Raw genomic sequence first — 20,900 nt, 5'->3', positions numbered from 1 at the left:
CCTTCCTTCCTTCCTTCCTTCCTTCCTTCCTTCCTTCCTTCCTTCCTTCCTTCCTTCCTTCCTCCTTCTTCTCTTCCCCAAGATGATGTTCAAGGAAGGGAAAGGGTCCTTGATTCCACATGTCATCCCTTGCAGCAAAATGTTTAGACTGGGCTGCTCCTGGAGAGTGACCCTTATGGAGCAGCCAACGTCTAGAGGAGTATTAGTGTCTCCCGCAGAAGCTAGGCTGGGCTGGACTGGGCCCGCTGGCCCCTTGCAGCTGCACAATGGCCTGGTGATTCTCTCCGGCTACTCACTCAAGCTCTGCCACATCCTTCAACCAGCTGCTGGGGGTCACCTTCCTCATGTCTTGCTAGGTTCTAAAGCAGGCTTGCTTGGATCTTGTCCAGTCCCTTTCACTATCCCTCCTGGGGCTAGGAGAGGTACATGGGCACATTTGGGTCTCCTCCACACCTCATCACATGAATTGTTACTAGAGTTGCCTGGGAGAATAGGGCAATCCAGTTCCCTTCTAGAGTCTCACACCTAAACTGAAACAAATCTCCTCCACCCCATTCTTGACTGTCTTATCCCACATACCCATCTCCCCACTGCCTCCCCAACTGCTATCTTTTTCTTTCCACGATCCCTCAAGCCGGAAGGGATAAACTTTCACTTACTTCTGTAGGGGAAGAAAGATTTCTTTTCTCATTCTTCACCAGGTTCATGGCTGAGGCACGTATAAGAAAAGCCTCATTAACAACAAAAAAAAAAAATACATGTTTATTTAATATAAGTTTTATGTGACACAAGGGCCTTAAGAAATGAAGACCCAGAGAAATGGAAACTTGTATATTTTTACACTTGGGTTTGTTGAAGATGGATAGTCATGGGGAAGTATGATTGGACAAAGGAGGTATGACCTAATGGGAATAAACTTGGAGGAACTTAGTAAGGCAGGTTTGTTTGTTCCGATTCTTCTGTGTCCCTGTGTCTTCAGAGATAAGCATGTTTCTTTCTTCTGGGTATAGGGAGGGTACCTCCTGAATCAGGATGTTATGACCTGCTTTAGGGAAGAAGGATCTGAGAAAGTCAGAGAGTGCCCTTCCTGGGTTTTATGAGCTGCTTCAGGGGAGAGGGGGAAGAGTAAGGTGAGGGAGACATTCCACTTCTGCAGTTTTCTCAAATGTCAGGCTGCCATATTTTGATGTTCCTGGGCCCCATCACTTCCCTTTACTCTCTTACTGAGACTTGGCTGTTGCCACTTTCTCTTCCTCCTTCCAGGTTCTTAGCTCATGGCTAAGTCTTACTAATAAGTAGAATTCAGGGGAGAAAAAGATGACAGGAGCTAAATTTGGGTCTTTCCCATAAATATGAAACTCATTATCCTGAGAAAAAAGATCTCTCCCAAATTCTCAGAAAGCCTCCTTAAAAACAGGCAAGGGATTATTTCAGGGTGTCCTTGTAAAAGTCAGCACAGATGGCATTCGAATTTGTACATCACTGGGATGCATAAGTATATCTATAGCAACAAGGTGTGCAAAACTTGTAATTCCCTAGACTTTGACCACAGGAGAATAGGATGTGACTGTTATGCTAATGATCTCATTAATATCATGAATACAATTAACAAATGAAGTCAATTATCACTGGCAAGCATTCATTCCAAAGAGATAAGTTGCTGTGCTCCAGCCACGCAAGTAACTATTTTGCTGCGTTTGTCCGGAAGCTCTCTTTTCATCTTTGCTCATCTATTACCACTAAATGTATAAATGCCTGGGAATGTGGACTCAGCTCATTACTTATATATATTACCTTGATTATAATTTGACCTCATGTACACATCAGTTGGAAGAACCCTACAAAATACCACTTCTATTTATAACACAGCCTCATCTGCCAAGCCTGCAGGAGAAAGCCTAATTGGAAAGAATAAAAGGTTACCTTTGCATGTAAACTGCACATTCATTTAGTCATCAATTTTATTTCTTTCTAATTATCAGTAGTTGTGCATCTCCCAGTAGCTTGGATATAGTTGGTTTTCCTCCCAATAATTCCTGAGAAATAGAAACCCTAATGATCAGATCAGTCGTTGGGAAGTGTGGTCTCAATGTGCGGTTTATTGGGGCTGTCAAAAATTAATTTCAGGATTCAAACTTAAACTGCCATAAGACTGTGGTTCTGAGGCCAAATGCCTATTTTTATGTGACTCTTTCACTATCTGTATCATAAGAACTGCATGTTCTTTGTAGTTTAAAACAAAATAATGTTCTTATCAGAAGTCCCGCAATTAAATCTTGTTGCAGGCAGCTTTTCTTGCTGCCCATCCATGAGAAGTGAAACGGTTCTCAGACGTGGATTTTTAAACTGTTTGAAGAAATGGATGAAGCTGACCTCTACTGAGAGCCGTCTCGGTTCTCAGCCTGCAGCATGCACAGCTGCCTCCCTAGCTCTCTCCTTCTGCCCACCTCAGCTTGCCTCCCCATCCCTGAGTCTCCCTCGTATTAATTAGTCATTTTATGCTGCCCTAACAAAATACCACAGACTGGTGGCTTAAACCAGGGGTCCTCCAACCCCCAGGGCCACACCCCGGTACCAGTCCCTGCGTAGCCTGTTAGGAACTGGGCCACACAGCAGGAGGTGAGCTGCAGGCAAGTAGGCTAAGCTTCATCTGTATTTGCAGCCACTCCCCACTGCTTGAATTACCAGCTGAGCTCTGCCACCTGTCAGACCAGCAGCAGCATTAGATTCTCATAGGAGTGCAAACCCTATGGTAAATTGTGCATGCAAGGGATCTAGGCTGTGCATTCCTTATGAGAATCTAATGCCTGATGATCTGTCACTGTCTCTCATCACCCCCAGATGGGACCATCTAGTTGCAAGAAAACAAGCTCAGGGCTCCCACTGATTCTACATTATGGTGAGTTGTATAAGTATTTCATTATGTATTACAATGTAATAATAATAGAAATAAAGTACCCAGTAAATATAATGTGCATGAATCATCCCAAAACCATCTCACCCCCCTCCCCGAGTCCGTGGAATGCTGTCTTCCACAAAACTGGTCCCTGGTGTCAAAAAAGTTGGGGACTGCTGGCTTAAACAACAGACATTTATTTTCTCACAGTTCTGGAGGCTAAAACCCAAGATCAGCCTGCCAGCCTGACTGGGTTCTGGTGAGGTCTCTGTTTCTGGCTTGCAGGTGTCTGCCTTCCCGCGGTGCCCTTACATGGTGAGAGAGACCTCTGGTATCTCTTCCTTTTCTTCTAAGAGCACCCATTCTCTTGGGGCAGGCTCCAGCCTTATGACCCCATTTAACCTTCATTACCTCCTTCAAGGCCCTATCTCCAGTATAGCCCACATTGAAGGGTTAGGGCTCCAACATATGCATTTAGGGATGGGACACAATTTAGTTTATAGCACACCTAGCCCTGGCACACTGATGCTCTTATTCACCATGACACACCATCTTTTCATAAAAAAAAAGTTTTGAGGAAGCTGTGCTGGGAGAGTGGCTGGTGAGTAGCAGGGCTCCCCCAGTTCACAGGCTATGTCCTTTTTGCAGTGTGCCTCCTAATATCGCTTTATCAGGTGGACCCTTTGCAGAGGCCAAGGCAGAAATTTCTCAGGGAGGTTGTAGGGGTTGAAAGAGTAGGGAAAGGGTTGTTTTGCCAGAAATGTCTGTGATTTTCTGAGCGAAGGGTGGCTCTGATGAGGAAAGGTGGGGTAAACTGAAAACATGGACAAAACATGGACTCCTAAGGGGCTGGCCTTAAGAGGGGACTGTCACCTGCATCATGGGATCTGAAGAACACTGAAAATGTTCAAAATATCTCACTCCTTGGCCTGATGCTGACACTAAAATTTCACCACTAGAGAGACAGTCCATCAGATTAAGGAAAAGAGGATCCATGTAGTTGTCAGCTAATAGAAAATGGAAGGAGGAGAACAAAACATTGCTTGTCATTTTTTTCCTGGACTGTAAAAGCCGAAGGGAAAGAAGAAGCATTTTGCTCACTTTTGAACTCCCACCACACTTAGTACGGTTCCCTGAGTAAAAGCGGGTGCTCAGTATATCTTGAGTGACCCCAGAGGATTTCGGCTCCTTTTGCATTCACATGCCAAGTGCTGAGTAAAACCTATTAACTTTACTGTTATTTATGTCACCAAATACATTTGTCCATTTCATTTTCATCGCTTGAACCAAACTGGGCGTGGATGCCATACAAGGCCAAGCATTAAAACAGCCCCAGAACAGTCACATTTACACACTCAGTTCTTTCCAGTCTTCTCCCCCAACTTTGTGAATATTTTAAATAATGGAATACAAGCTATTTTCTATTTAGTGTTGCTATAACTAGAAATTATTCTGGGCTACAGTAAAAGCACAACTGATGTGTGATTCACTTTGCAAATAAATTTACTGTTTAGCCTTTTAGCCATGGATTCATTTACTGTATTTTCAGATTGTTTTTATATGAAACAGCTAAATGCTCCACTTTCTTCACTTTGTAGTATTGGAGGTGTTTCCATTTTGAAACTACATCTCTTAACTAGACAAGTCGATTAGAGAAATGAGCAAGTTAACAGGGTCAAAAGTAGGTCTTGCCCTGAAGGCACAGATGAAGTGTTCAGCTGATGGAGAGGTAAGGAAGAAAGAGAAAGTTACAGGCCATAGCCAGGGGAAGGCAGAGTCTGGTTATTTGTACCTCATACACGCCTAACCTGTGGACTCTTCTCTAAATACTGATGTAATTGTTTCTTGAACTAGCAAGGGCTCATCTGGCTGCAAGAACAGGATAGAATCCCCTCAAATTAGCTCAGAAAAGGGGCTCTGTTCAAGGACGCATCTCTTGTGGAATCCATGGAAGTGCAGGGGGAAAATAAAAATGGGAAAAACAGGACTCGGAGGACAAATTAGGGCTTCTCTGGGATCCTCTGCACCAGAAGCTACCAGACATTCACATCAGCTACACAATTCAGGTGTCTGGGCTCTTAACTCCCCCTGTCTCTGTGACTTGGTCCCTTGCTACTCAAAGTGTGACCCCAGGACCAGCAGCCTTGGCATCACCCAGAAACTAATTAGAAATGCACAGTCTCAGATTCCACCCCTGCGCTATTGAATCAAGATCTTTATTTTATCAAAGCTCCCAGTAATAGACTAGCCGCTTGGCAGCAGACTTGTCACCGCTGTGGCAAGAGGCTACTCCTGATTGAATTCTGGGGAGATAAATGAACCAAGGTCATGGGCATAAAGAATAGTTAGGCATTGCAGACAAACTGCCCTACTGTATATGTTAAGTGTGTTTTGAGCTAAATTAAACCTGTGTCCATTCTGAGTGTTCAATTTCCCAAAGAGTCTACACTCCGTACCCATTGGTACCATCTTGATGCACATCTCTTGAAATTAAGCATCCTTGTTTCTCGGGTGACTAGAAATGTCAATTGTCATTAGCAGAGTGAATGTTTGGTCCTTTATAAACACTGTTGTCACACCAAAAAAAAATGAATGTAGTGCATATATACAAGAAAAGCAAAAAGCAACCTCTTTATAATTCTTACCAGTTCAGTGATAAAGTAATGAGCTCTCATGACCTCCTTTCTTCTCTAAAATCTGAATCCCTCCAAAGCAGCATCTTCACTGATGCTTTAATCCCAGGCGGTGGTTTCCATACCTGGAGGTATAGAACACAGCTGTATGTCATTTTCTCCTCAGGATTTAAATTTAACTTGAGAAGGCAAGCCTGTGGGTAGCTAATTAATAGATTTTTTTTTTCTTTTTTTTACAATTGCAGGTACCTGGCACTATTCTGATTAAATTTCCAAGCCGATTAAAAATGAGTCCAAAAGATTGGCAAGCATTGTTTCCTGCCTTGAGGAGCACAGAACTGGCTGGGGAAGCCCCAAAGCAAACTTCTGAGTTGAGAGACATGCCAAAAAAGAGAGGAAGGTGGTGAGCACAGGGTCAGAAACAAGATCGGCACAGTTTCTCTCTCTTTCCCTCTCTCACCTCATATAACAAGCACCAATCTTTCTGTGCTCTAGTTTTCAGCACACAGAAATTTCTGGTTCTTATCTACCAGCATCCAGAAATACAGAAACCCCTCCAGTATCTCAGATGCGGGATTTCCACTGCAGCCCATTTAGTGTGTGTTCTGCATTTCACACATATTAAATGGGCCCTGTTTCTCAGGGCTACCCGGCCTGAACCCTGCCCTGGGCTCCTGAGGCGCCTGCCCTAACCACACCCTCCTTGTTAAAAGAGACATTGGCCACTCCCCTTTGTTAAGGATATTCAGATGCTACCACTTGGTAGAGAAATTAGGACCTAAGAGAGGCTCTGTCTTTGATGTCATTTTACAAATACATAAATACAAGGAAATAGAGGGAAGGAAAACTTCAAAGAAAAATGTATTAAAACAGTGCCTAGAACAGCATCCTTAGGCAGATGCCTTTTCAAACCAGGTAGTTCTGATGGACGTTTCCAATATGTGCCAAGAGGTGGGTACTTGATCCAATTGAGCCAATCATAAAGTCTCATGCTTTGGTCACTGTGATTGGCCCAGGAATAAACATGTGACCCCCCCCCCCCAATCCAGCCAATCAGGATTCTCCTCTGATCTTTTCAAACTTGAGCTTAGGAGAGAGGACCTTTCCTCTCTAGTCTTGGAACTGTAAACGTAGGAGGCTGGAGCAGCTACGGCTCCAGCCACCTGAGAAGCCAATGTGAGCAGATAAGCTGATGCTCAGAGAAGCCAAGACCAGCAGGAACAGAATTCCTCATAATGTTCAAGTCCCTGGTTCCAGTTGTCCCTAATGTTGACACCGCCCCTCCCTTCCAGTTCCATTAACCAGTAAATCCTCTTTTCCGCTTTCTCTAGTTCAGTTTCTTTCACTTGCCACCAGGAGAGCGCTAGCAGTATTTCCAGTCACTCTCTTGCTGGATAGCTGCCTCAGCAAACCCCTCTTTTTAAAATAGAAATGCCTCCTCAGGGCGTCTACCACAACTTCTGCTGTCTCAGAGCTGGCCTTCGCCGCCACCGCCGCCGCCCCCACCACCGTCCCCGCCACCATCGCCACCGGGGCCACCATCACCGTCACCTCCACCGCTGCCTCCTTGGGGCCCTCCTCCTTCACCGCCCCCTTCGCCACCTCTACACGTTCAAGGCCTTCTGTCCTAGAGAAGCAGCTATAGTCGCTCTCCCTTGTGCGCCCGGGGCACAGCCATGGCGGGCGGCGGCGGCGGCGGCGGGAGAACGGGCGCGGTGGGCGCTGGCGGGGCGGGCCAGGCCTCTGCCGGGGCAGCGACTGGCGCTACTGGGCCAGCGGGGGCGGTGGCCGCATCAACCCGGCCTCATCAACCAGGCCTCGCTGCCTCCCGGTGACCCGCAGCTCATCGCTCTCATCGTGGAGCAACTCAAGAGCCAGAGCCTTTTTGACAGCTTCCACCGGGACTACTTGGCCGACGTGGACACCAAGCCAGCTTACCAAAACCTGAGGCAGAAATTGGATAATTTTGTGTCAACACATCTGGACAAGCAGCAATGGAATCCTACAATGAACAAAAACGAATTGCAAAATGGTCTGAGGCAGAGTGTGGTTCAGTCAGGGATGTTGGAAGCTGGAGTAGACAGGATTATTTCTCAGGTGGTGGATCCAAAGCTTAACCACATCTTCAGGCCACCAATAGAATGAGCAATTCATGAGTTCCTGGCAGCCCAGAAAAAAGCAGCTGTGCCAGCACCCCCGCCAGAGCTTGAAGGCCAGCTCCATCTCAGGAGACTTCCTAAGAATATGCCTGACACCTTTTGAAAGCTAATTTCTGGTGAAGAAGTGGATTCGTTTATGTAAGAGTGCAACTTCAGACCCAAGATAGGCCAAGGTCGTCACTGATCTCAAGATTCAACCTTGACCATGGGCAGTGACCAGATTAAAAGGGGAGCAAGTTCGGCAGTGGGAAAGTTGACGGTGTCGCCCCCTGCATTGTGCTGCCATTTGGCCAGCCTGCCCAAGGGCATGACACCAAGTAGACACTACACAGAGAAACACTACATCAATCCAGGGTTGTCCTGAAACAGACTTTTATACTTGAACATGGAGACTGCGGGTGGACTTGAGGGTTTGTGCTGTGGAATAAACGGAAGCTACAGTGAGAACATAGCCAGTCCCAAAGACAATTTCAAAGAACAATGACAGAAAGTTTAGCTGGGAGTAGTCTTTGACAGTGTTTATTTGATACTGTCTCTCAGAGTTTGCAAACCAGATTGTACAAGTAATTAGCATCAGATAGCTTTAAAGTTGTGACCTTGTTGTACATGAATCATCTAGCCAGTTTCCTTTCCTTTGTAATAGGTAATGAGACATGAAATCCTAGAATGTGTGAGAAGTTCAGACATTAGACACAAGGAAACTCGTTTGCAGGCTCTCTGTCCAGGGCTGCTTCCTGTCCTGGAGGGGCCAGTGAGTCTTAGGTATGTTTATTTTATCCTCACATTTGTGTTTTTTTAGAAAAGTGAATGATCAATAAATGGCTTATCTTTCATAATAAAATCATTTGAGTTGATACTCTTAAAAAAAAAAAAAAAAAAAAAAAAGAAATGCCTCCTCAGAAGCCGGAGGAGTTGCTAGAGTAAACAGATCCACACCATGATGCAGTCAGAAGATCTGGACCGCTACAAAGAGCAGGAAAGGGGAAATAGGAACAACTGGCAAACATTTTATGTCAGGATCAAATTGCCATTTTTACACAAATCTTTGTTATTAATGGAATATATTATTCCTGGATTCTTCTCGCTATAAGGATTGCATGCACCACACTCACATCTGTGTGTGGAACAAGCCAGAGGGTGACCTACACTCACTATGGAAAGCGTTCAGTAGGCCCTTGCCAATGCAGAGGATGGCAGACTGAACTAGACATCAAAGACTATGTGATCTGGCCCAGCACAGTGGCTCATGCCTGTAATCTCAGCACTTTGGGAGGCCAAGGCAGGCGGATCATGAGATCAGGAGTTCTAGACCAGCCTGACCATGCAAACTGCTACCCCAAGGCCTTTGAACATGCTATCCCTTCTGCCTAGAAGGATCTCTGCTTATTGCCTCCCACCCACAAATTAATCTCACTCTTCCTGAAGACTTCAATCAATTATTTTTTTCACAGAGGACTTTGTTAATGCCCATGACTGCATCAATTCTCCTGACTGTATACACACATTTCACCATGCACCTCTCCTCTAGAGGATTTAACATGGATCACAATTGTAATTATATTTTGTCTGCTTCCCCTAGTGAACTTTAAGCTTGCCATTGTATCCTCATCATCTTTCACAGAACCTAATATATAGTTCAGTAAATATTTGTTGGATAGACAAGCATATTTAGGTTATGGGTAAAATGATAAAACTAAGAAACTCAACAATAATTCAAAGATTGAAAAAAGATATCTTGTTATTTACCTAAAAATTAGTGGTGAGCAATTCCATGTCAGTGGGTGGCTTTGCTCCACATAGTCATTCAGAGACCCAAAGGTTGAGTTGATAAATTCCAGCCAGTAGAGAGGAGAAAGAGAGCATGAAGATGCATATCGGGTGTATAAAGTCCCAGCATTGCAAGAAGCACAAATCACTTATCACATTCCACATGACAACACCTAACTACAAGGGAAGCTGAAAAACATAGGATAGCTTGGCAGCCACATGCCAACTACAATTTTGTTATTACAGAAAAGAAAAACATAAGTCATGGACAGTTAATAGTGCCCACCACAGAGTGAATTAATAAATGGATGAATATGGTCCTCCCAGCTTCCACATACCAAGCACTATTTGCCCCTCTCCTCTGGCTTTCTGCTGAGTCCACCAAAATCAACAATAGGGCACCCAATGCCCAACATCCTAGGTCAGTTGCCTCCTTATGTGGCCAAGGCAGTTGATACCAGTGCTGCTGAACCTGTTGACTTATATTCCCAAGGCCCCAAGGAAGAGCAACTGAAGCAATCTTTCCTTCTCCTCTTTCTTGCATTGCAATTCCTCTCTCTGTGGGATTCAGGGATAGGTCTATGGTGGCTGGGCCGGAAGGCAAGTCAAGTGATGGTACTGAACTATTCTCAAAGTTGACCAGCCCTGGAACATTAGACCATTATCCTGTCACCAACTTCTTGAGCAGAGAGTCTCTTTGCTCAGGTTAAGTTCTTTCTCAAAAGGTTTGTTGGTCTTCCATGCAAAGACTCCTAGGGAAATTACCTGACAGGCAGGCTCTTCTGACTACCCAGGTATGCTTGAATTAAAGGACTTCACAGAGATATTTCTCAGATTACAATCTTGATGGTATAGGATAAAGAAAATATCTTCAAATTGATTCATTTATAAAACATTTTTAGATGATCAAAAATCATGGAGTTGTTATCAAACCAGAAAAAAGTGTTATATGCTGTTCCAGTTGCTACTGCTGCATAGCAAACACCCTAAAACTCAATGGTATAGAACAGCCATTTTATTATGCTTACAGATTCTGTGGGTCAAAAATTTGAACAGAGCACAGAGGGAGGGCTTGTCTTTGCCCTCTGATAGCTGTGTATTCAAGGAGGAAGCCTCAAAGACTGAGGGTCACTCAACAGCTGAGGAGTGGAATCATCTGGCGTGTTCACGTCTGTTGGTTGATGCTGGTGGTGGAAAGCGAGAGAAAGCGAGAAATTCACACAGAGAAAGAAAGCTCGCAAAGTGTTAGCAACTGATGAATGTACAAGGTCAAGTTTATATATGTGTTTATTGTTTTGTTATTTCAACTTTTCTGCTGATTTGAAATATTTGAAAATTAAAAGTTGAGAGAACAATTTCAAAATAAACGACTATGGAAGACAAAAACAAAATTGCTTTAGTGACTCCATCTTATGAGCCTGCTGGTTAGATGTATAGGTTACAGTCATTAAAACAAAAGGTGATGATGGCCCAGACTAAGGTGGTAGGAGTGGGAGCAAATGTAGAATCTAGATTTGAGAGAGAAGTTTCTGACTGGAAACAAAAAGGTGTGGCTGATTGGATATGGGTGTGAGGGAGGGAGGAGTGAGGGCTGTCACTGTGATATTCAAGGAGAGGATGAGAGATAAACTCTATTTGAACATGAAGAGTTCAGGTTCCTAGGAGACATCCGGGCAGAGATGGCCAGACGGCAGACTGAACCATGGGCAAGAGGTCAACGCTGAACTTACAAAGACTTAGGAGTTAACAGAAGCTGAAGCATGTACATGCATGAGCTCAGACAGAAAAAGTAAGAAGTAAAGTGGAAGGAGGAGAAGACAAGGACAGGCTGTTTGAGCTGTCATAGGAAATTGATATCCAGGATGAAGCACTCAGTGTTAATCCCACACTCCAGGCTGTCTCCTGGTATAATTCATTCCTGGGCAAATTCCATTCCTCATTAACATTTTTTTCTTTCCTTGGGTTGTGTTTTATTATTTTAGTTTTATTATGCTGGTACAAACGCCAAGTACTTCTCCTAATAAATGGCCTTTTTCATCTGTTATATCACCCAAATGAATCCAAGCACTTATAATTAGCAAGGTTTACATAACAGGTATAATTTCTTGATAATAAAGTCCAACCATTATCACTGATTTTTCTTAATGGAACATTTTGTTTTTGAAATAAACAGCAGGCATTAACCAAATATATCTGGATAGCAATAATACTCAACTCTGATAATAACCTGTTTGCTACTCTCTTGAAACTAATCATAATTCTAGAACAAAATAAAAACATTAGAAGATTAATAAAAGCTATTTTATCAGACAAGGCTCATGCTTCTTTAGCGCTATATTTATCTCACAAGGGAAAATTACTTTATTACATGGGTAGCAATGCATTTATGACAAGGCACTTGAAAAATAAGTCTGATGCTCATTTTGAAATTCCATTTCTTAGTAGTCATAGGCCATGCAGTCATCAGAAATACTTTTAAAAAGAAAAAACTACCACACGCTTTTAAGTGCTTTGTTTCCAATAATAAAAGGACTGGCAGGTATATATATTAGAGTTTAGACTGTCAGTATTTGGTTTATGTTAAATCATAAATGAAATTCAATACTATGGCCATACCAGATCTAAATATAGTCATGCTCTGCATAACGTTTTGGTCAGTGATAGACTGCATATATGACTGTGGTCCCCTAAGATTATACCATGTTTCTACTGTACCCTTTCTATGTTTAAATATGTTTAGATACACAAATACATCATGTTATAATTACCTACAGTATTGAGTACAGTAATATGCTGTACAGGTTTGTAGCCTAGGAACAATAGGTCATAGCATAGGTGTGTAGAAGGCTACACCATCCAGGTTTCTGTAAGCACACTCTGTGATATTCACACAATGACAAAATCACTTATTGACATTTTTCTCATAATGTATCCCTGTCATTAAGCAACACATGACTGTAGTTAGACAAAAGAGAGGGTTTTTCAATTATTCAGTAATTTGATATAGTCAAGCAAATAATTCCAAGGAATCGGGGGGAAATGCCCCTTCTGCCTAAGCTACTCTAATTGGCAACACTTAGAAGATCCATGGGTAAATCACTGGCCTTGTTACCTCTGTGTCACTGGCTTATCCCAACAGCTAGCTCAGAACCGTAGGGTTCTGCAAAGCATCTGCCCCACCCCAATCCCACCTCAAAACAAGTATCATATTTCCAGGAGTACCTGGCTGGTGGAGATTGCTGATCATATTTCATTCTCCTATTTCCAGATATAACCTGGAGCAGCTGCCAAGCCAGGGAAACCCACTGCCCACTCCATTTGCAGTTAGGTAGAAACATATAACTCCTTTCCACTGTGAAGTAGAAGGGGGTAATTTGTGCCACTTCTAGACAGGTTTTTAAGGAGCAGGCATATCTCCCCCATGCTCTTTATTCTTCTACCAGCTGAATGCCATGACAACCAGGTCCCAAGGAACTTCAGAATCTCCAAATGGAAGTCTCCAAAGCCCCTGAATCACCAGAAAAAGGGAGAACCATCCACTGGCCACCATACTGTTAGGTGAGCAGAACACAAACTCCTGTTGTGTTTGAGCCTTTAAACATTCTTGGCATAAATGAGGCAGCAGATTATCCTCTTTAATATACAAAATTATGCCTCAAATATGCGTGAAAACAAGTAAAATCAGCTATCCAGAAAGCTACTCTGTGCCACAACTTCTTTATTTCTATTTCTGCAACATGAGGCATCCCAGTGTCAACGAGGGACCACTACATCTGCTGGGCATCCCCACTCACATTACTTCAGTCTGGCACATCTGCCTCTTCTGCTAGGATTACCAGATATTGTTGCCATAGCCTCTGGGCACCGCTGCCTCCACTGGCACTTCCACTGCTTATTCTGGGTACTGATGCACTGGCCTAACACACTCACCCTTCCTGAACTCTGCTACCTCTTTAGCTGGGACCCTCGAATTACTGAAAGTCCTCCAAGCTTCATGTTGAATTAAACAAATGCATTAATTCATTTTGATGTTACACTCATTTGATTTCAAGCAGCTGAAAGAAAGAGAAAACCCAGCTCACAGTGGCTTAAGCAATAAGAGCATTTACTGATCTCATGATACAAGAATTCTGAAGATGTGGAGCTCCAAGTTTGGTGCAGCAGCTCCACAGCACCATCCATCATCTCATTTCTTTCTGCTTCGACCATGCCATTCTCAACTGTGAGCTTTTCATTCTTGGACATGCCACCTCTTGATCACAAGATGACTGCCACAGGTACAAGCTGCACATCTTCACACAATATCAGGTAAGCAAAATGGTAGGAGAGTTTCTCCCAGAAACCCAGCTGCAGCCTTCTCCTTGCACAGCATTGAGTAGAACTAAGTCACATGGTCATCATAGTTCTGGGACCTCTGGGAAAGAGAGACTGTCAAAGTAATGAAATTGTCGTTAATGACTTAAACCAATCACGATTTTAGCCCTCATAGTGGGGCATAAGGCTACCCCCTCCCCCTCAAAGAAAACAAGATTGTGATTACAAAAAGGAAGGGAAATGGCTATTGGGGTTAGAAGGGCAACTGACAGTGTCTGCCACAGATTCCAATCCCGCCATATCACCTTCCATACACAGAAAATCTAGTCAAGGTCTTCTCTCTTCTACAGCCCAGATTTGAGTCCATGGGGGACTGGCCAAGTATAAGGCTAAGTGGTGGGCATCTGTCCCCTGTGTCATCCACACATACACTGGCTGTGACTATGGTTTTGATAATGGATGAAGCTTTTCAAGCCTGTCTCCTCTCTGAATGAGTGCTCATCCAGTACCTGTAGTGATCAAAAAAGTGTTCATTGCAGCAGCATCCCAGCAGTTTGAGAGACAAGCTCATACATGTTTATATTCCATAATAGTCATTGTTTGGGCTTAAGCTGCAATTTACCAGCCTTATCCCACCACTTTTCATTTTGTCTTTACTGGACTTCAAGAAACACATAATTTTTGATACACACCCAATACTGGTCAGAATGTTTTAGATAAAATCTTATCTTAGAACATGTATATATCCTTACACATTTCCAAAAGGAAATTCATACTAAGAAGGACAACAGGCCATTTATTCATTATTAACTGCATTTAAATGTGAGAAAAATCAAAGAATGTTAAAGGAAACACACTACTTATCAGAAATGGTATGTGTTAATAATTCTGAGAGAAAAATTCTAATTCATCTACAACTTCAAAGGGTAACATTTCCCAGGGGAACTTAAATTAATCATAGAAAAGGAAAATGCAATGGCATTACATGCATTTTTTTAGGCTCTTGATATTTTCCTTCTACCTATTTAAATGAATTTCCAAAATGATGGACTCTCTCTGGAGTAAACCTCCAGAACAATCTGAGTTGAGGCTTTCTGATTGTCCATGTTTCACACTTAGGGCAGTTCAGATGCCTCTGTGATAAGAGGGGCTTGCAGCTGACACGAAGTTTCTGATAGAGAAACTGAATTTATTAAAACACAATATCTATCGACATGCTAACAGGTAAGATGTCTTCAGGGCTTCAGTTAAGGTCGATGATTTCTAATCTACATAAATTTCCCTGGAACTGACTGTAAACTAGTTAAATGGCTGACTGGTGACAAAAAGATGAGGAAAATAATGAATGCATATAAAGCAGCACAAAAGATTTGGAGGCATTTGTATCTGCTCTGTAATTATGTTGGCGCATGGGAAATTAAAATTCTTGCTGGCCTCCTCCTTCCCTTCCTCCCTTCCCCCAGGCCTCCTCATCTTGTTCCGGTAAAAAAGCTCTTGAAGCAAATGGGAATGGTAGATTGAGGTAAAAAAAAAAAACAAACAAACAAACAAAGAGAAAGAAAGATGAGAGGAGAGATAGAAAGAACAGGCAGGAGGGCTCTCCATGGCCCCCCAGTGAGGCAAAGGGCTCTTGCCCGACCTAGAAAGGCTATCTTAACTAAAGTGTCTGGTCAAGGAAGGAAATTGTTCAGATGAATTTTTTTGCCTCTTACTTACCTCTATCTTGTGCATTGGGGTGTGATTATCTGTGTATATTATTCCTCTAGAGCAGGGGTGGACAACCACAGCAGGGCCAAATTCAACCTACCACTTGTTTTTATACCACTCACAAGAATGGGCTTTACATTTCCTAATGGTTACATTTTTAAATGTTACATAAATACTTACATAATTCACTCAATTTTGCCTCACAAAATTGAAATATTTACTCTCTGGTCCCTTAAGAAAGAGTTTTTTAGCCCCTCATTAGATGAGACTTCCAGAAGCAGCACTGTTCGTTTATATTGTTCTCCCTTGGATAGAATAAAGCCTGGTGGTTAGAAGGATAAAAAACAGTTTCGAGAGCATCCTGGAACAGCGGCAAAGACTTTTCTTTCATTTGTAAACGAAGAAACCAAGACCTAGGGATGCCAATCAACTGACCTAAAGTCCAGCTGCTTTTTAGTGGCAGAGCTAAAGCTAGAATCCCCTCCACAGCACTAAAATCCCCTCCACACTGACAAAATAAAAGAATTTTCTTCATTATGTATGCTCAGAATAACATCAGAGAGAAAATAATTTCCTTGACACATTTTATGGCCATTTTGAATGTCTCTAGCGATAAGAGTTTCTAACTCTTTTCGGGAAGGCTACTCCCTAAACGAATACTTTTTGTTGTCATTTAGGTTTTCCAAGGCAATATCTCAAGATCTAATGGGTTTATTCAACACTCAACACAGATGCTAAGTTGAAACCTTTCTAATCGTTTTCTAATCCAAACTGTATTATGATTTTTTGCTATGTTTTTAAAAGCTTGGGAATTTGAAATCTTGACATGTATATTTTAAGAAATATTGATGCTTCCTTAGGAATTTAAGAGGAAAGAGTCAATAAATTGGGCATAACTAAACACTCTGACCAGCTATCTGGGAATAATTAGCCTAATGCTATTGCATAGGTGATGTGTGGCTTTATATTATCTACACAATGTGAAAGAAAAACCCTTCCTTCCTCTCTCTGGAGGGTTCTTTTGAAAGTCTTACTGCTCTAGTTAGTTCAATGTTATTTATTTTTACTGTGTTCATTATTTTAGTGCTCAAGAGTAATGTTGAATGTTTAGTAACAATAAATTTTATTTCCCATGTGTCAGTCTGGTTACAAAGCTAATACAAATCCCTCTAAATCTTTTGTGCCATCTAGTATGCATTCATTACTTTCTTCATCTTTTTTTTTTGTCACCAGCCAATCATTTAACTAGTTTATAGTCAGTTCCAAAGTAATTTGTGTAGATTAGAAATCAAAAGTGTTGTCCAAGGCCCTCAAAGCATCTCACCTGGCCCTCTCTGTAGTGAATTGGGTTTTTTCTCTATCAAATCGATCACACATATATTCCATGTAGACCTGTGGTGTTGGCTCTATTTAACCTAAAACTTCAGAACACATACTCTCCAATCATAATCAATCAACCAACAATTATTTCTACCCATGTAATGCTCTTCTAAGGACTTGCTCTGGGTAAAAAAATAAAACCAGAATAAATGACAGCAGATGGCAAAAAAAAAAAGACAGTATTAAACAAAGTGATTTTTCAGAGTTGATTTAAACTTGGCTAAGGATTTTTTAAAGCCTTGTTGTTTCACAAGTGAATGTCATATGCAAAGAGTAGAGGGAACAAAGTGGTTCTCAACAGAAATGCCTAGTTTTAATTTACAGAAGGATAAACCAAAGACAACCCACATTAAAATACATTTTACTCTTTACACTAAGTGGGACATTCTGTAAATATTGCCCCAACAGAACAAAGTCTTGTGTCTATTTAGGCTATATTCAAATTTTCTCTAAAATCAATCAAGTAACAAATGTTTATTGAGTCCCACGGTTTACTCTGTAGGCCCTTCAACATAAAGATGTTGGAGATCAAGGAGAAGGCCAAATCCAGAAGGCAAGAAAGCATAGAGGGAAATGGAAGCATATCTATGCACTCTTTTTCTCTATGCCTTTCCCAGTCATTACCAGAGCAGCAAAGCTTTACCTTGACCTACTAGGACATGGTTATCATGAAAGATTATAGAATAGAGTGAGAGCATAGAAGCCAGAATAACCAACTTTTCTTACAAACAAAGTTCCAGGACACTATTTACTGTCTGAATTTTCTAAGGCTATAATCAAGTAAATACCTCCCACCAAAAAAAAAAAAAAAAAACCACAAAAACAAAAACAAACCACATGACAACTCTGCCTTCTGGTAAGATTGTATCTAGGTCAGGTCAACAGGTTCCTGTTTTATTTATGCCTTTTTAATTACACTAACTTCTAAATGACCTCTGAGAAGCACCAAATTTATAAATAGTAAAACCATCCTTTTAGAAATTTGTTCATGGGAGAATAAGTTAGACCAAAAGATCAGGCTGCCCAACTCAAATGAGCCAGACAATACAACCAAAACCTTTATCAAGTACAAACAAAAATTCACCCAAACAAAAGTGTGGTGTTAGGTAGATAAAACCTACAAACAACATACAGAATTCTGTACCAAAGCAACTGGGTATTCTGGCACTTTTTTACATTTTACAATCTAGTCATCGGTTCATATGTAATTTTTAAAAATCTACCCATAGCTTACCATGTCTTCAGATTTAAAAAAAAAAAAAAAAAAAAATGTCAAGCATGGTTTCCACTGTGAATTAGTAATTAATTGTTTCTTACTGGGGCTGATTTTCCACACCTCTTTTTATACCGTAAGCCCCTTTCAAAATTATTTTAATCTTTTGGACGATTCTAAGTGAACAATAGCCCAGCCTTCATTAATAAACACATTACAATTCCCTAACCTGGCTTTCCTGCGTCTTCTTTAGGGATAGCTCTGGGGCAGCACTAGGAGGACGTGTGCACTCTTTCTTCAGGTGCTTGTGCTTTGATGGTGACTGGGAGACAGGCAAACTCCCTGGGCTAGTTTGCATGTTAAAGATAATCCTGGCAGGTATCTGGTTGAAGATCTGAAAGCTCCTCTCTTGTGTGAGCAAGGGCAAACTCTCTTTGGCGACGTGAATTGACAATAAGAAGCATATTCAACAAACTTCAGTGACCATTTGTACCCCTTTTTTTAAAGCCAGAAAACCTATATTAGAGAAAGTTTGGGCCTAATGTTTTCTATTGTGTCACTCTGCCCTACTTCCCCCTGTTGCCAATAGCATAAAACATTTTAACATGTCACTATTTCTTAATTTTAGCAGAGGCAGAAATCTGTCCAGTTTTTTAATTATTTTTTAAATTCTTTTCAATTTCTGATTTCACTTGCATATCACTCACTTATTTTCTATACAGAAGAGAACAAAAGTGCTTGAATTATGCATAAGATCTTTTAAAAGCATCTTTCAGACAAAGTATATTATTAAGCATTGTAAAATTATTATTGCATAATAAAATCATTTTTATTATGTAGCTCATTTTAAATGGGCCAGAATATTTTAATCATCAAAAAAAGCCATAATTTATAACTTAAAATTGAAAATATATCTGCACATTTTTTCCATAAAACATGCATGCATGATTTTCAGCCCCATTTAACTAATGTGTTTTGGAAATATGTTACAATAGTAAATGCAACAAATCTCAGTCAAGGAAAAAAGTAATATAAAAAGTGTGATTAATAGCAATATATATTTTTTTCATTTTACAGAAGTCCCTATTTTGAAATATGAATCATTTTACATAGATAACCTCTGTATTTCCATGTCGTTTATCTAAACTTTTATCTAAACTGTAGTTTAGATAAACTGTAGTATATTACAACTCTGGGTGTAGAATTGCAAATTATATCAAAGAAACAAACTATCAAAACAACATAAATTACCCACTATGCACTTGCAAAGAAAAAAAATGCAACTGTTAAAGAATTAAAGAGTAATAAAAAAAATCAAATAAAGCCCACAGCATGGATACATGTATGTCCAGAAATGAAAATATATTTGGATTCATATTATTGGAAATTATTTCTTAATTGAACTAGTGATGTGAAAATGAAAGTTATTAGATCATTTTGATGGGTGATCTTCATAATCAGCTCCTGGTAAGCTTATAAAATATGTATGCTCCTCTTGTATGTAAGACAGACATTTCCCCAACTATGTCTTTTCTCAGATGTGACTCCACAGTAAAACTGAGCTGGTTTTTAAAATGTACATTAAAAATTTTGGATGACAGCACATTTCTGTAAGGCAAAATTGGTTTGTGGTTTCTATTGTAAGAAAGAGAATTACTGTGCACAGTATAGGAAGTCTAATTTTAGGGCTTGCATGGTTGGGTAGTAGCTAGAGTTTTCAGCTCAACCACACGTCATGAATAACAACACATTGAATTTACATAGCTATTTCCTCAGTGGAATTCCAAGAACTACATAATCTCATTTGGACTCATAACATCTCTTCCAGGCTGCAAACTAGGAAATGTCTCCATTTTAAACAATGGAAAAGAACAGGCATATAGAGATTGGACCACACCTTGCACCAAGTAGATTAGAAAACAGTTTTCTGGTAATGGAAATGGGTTCCAACAATCCCTTTTGAAAAATTGCAAGTGCCAAGCCTTTGCTGATCAGGTCCAGGCACCACATTTTCACAGTGGCCAGTCTCAGACCACTATTGTAAGACAGATAAGCCTCAGGACTGGGAGTACCAGATGTGTGCATTTTCTTTTTTTTTTTTTTTTTTTTTTTTTATACTAAGAGCCTTTTATTTAGAGATAGTACTAAGTAATCTCACTGAAGTTTCCCACAAATGAATGGCACAACTTCCCACACAAGAAATTCCACAGCAAATGGTAACTGTTAAATTAATGGGACTCAAGACTCTGCACACTGCATACGTAGACTGCTTGCAATTGCAAGATGGAGTCTTAATATATGACACGTCCATATTCCAAACCTACAGGAACCAGAACCAAGAGACCTTTTTTTGTTGTTGTTTCCAAACTGTGTGAAATTGGTTATGTCTAGATTTAAGCCAAGTCTTTTTTTTTTTTTTTTTTTTTCATTATACTTTAAGTTCTAGGGTACATTTGTATAACGTGCAGGTTTGTTACATATGTATACATGTGCCATGTTGGTGTGCTGCACCCATCAACTCGTCAGCACCCATCAATTCATCATTTATATCAGGTATAACTCCCAATGCAATCCCTCCCCCCTCCCCACTCCCCATGATAGGCCCCAGTGTGTGATGTTCCCCTTCCCGAGTCCAAGTGAGCTCATTGTTCAGTTCCCACCTATGAGTGAGAACATGCGGTGTTTGGTTTTCTCTTCTTGTGATAGTTTGCTAAGAATGATGGTTTCCAGCTGCATCCATGTCCCTACAAAGGATGCAAACTCATCCTTTTTTATGGCTGCATAGTATTCCATGGTGTATATGTGCCACATTTTCTTAATCCAGTGTGTCA

At 41.0% G+C, this 20,900-nt stretch overlaps 1 long non-coding RNA gene and 1 pseudogene across 1 annotated transcript; one reads left to right on the top strand and one right to left on the bottom strand.

Annotated features, from left to right (window-relative positions):
* Nucleotides 1–5,539: 5,539 nt before the first annotated feature.
* Nucleotides 5,540–6,210, bottom strand: LOC111542063. Its single transcript, XR_002731425.1, has 3 exons — nucleotides 5,990–6,210; nucleotides 5,779–5,892; nucleotides 5,540–5,654 (listed from the first exon to the last, which is right to left on the bottom strand). It is a non-coding gene; the product is annotated as an uncharacterized LOC111542063 (long non-coding RNA).
* Nucleotides 6,211–7,205: 995 nt separating this feature from the next.
* LOC111541738 lies at nucleotides 7,206–7,721 on the top strand (annotated as a pseudogene).
* The last annotated feature ends 13,179 nt before the right edge of the window (nucleotides 7,722–20,900 follow it).

The sequence above is a fragment of the Piliocolobus tephrosceles genome, chromosome 10, assembly GCF_002776525.5.
Source record: "Piliocolobus tephrosceles isolate RC106 chromosome 10, ASM277652v3, whole genome shotgun sequence".
NCBI lineage: Eukaryota > Metazoa > Chordata > Mammalia > Primates > Cercopithecidae > Piliocolobus > Piliocolobus tephrosceles.
Note: the sequence above shows the minus strand (reverse complement) of the source record. Positions and strands in the feature narration are given on the sequence as shown.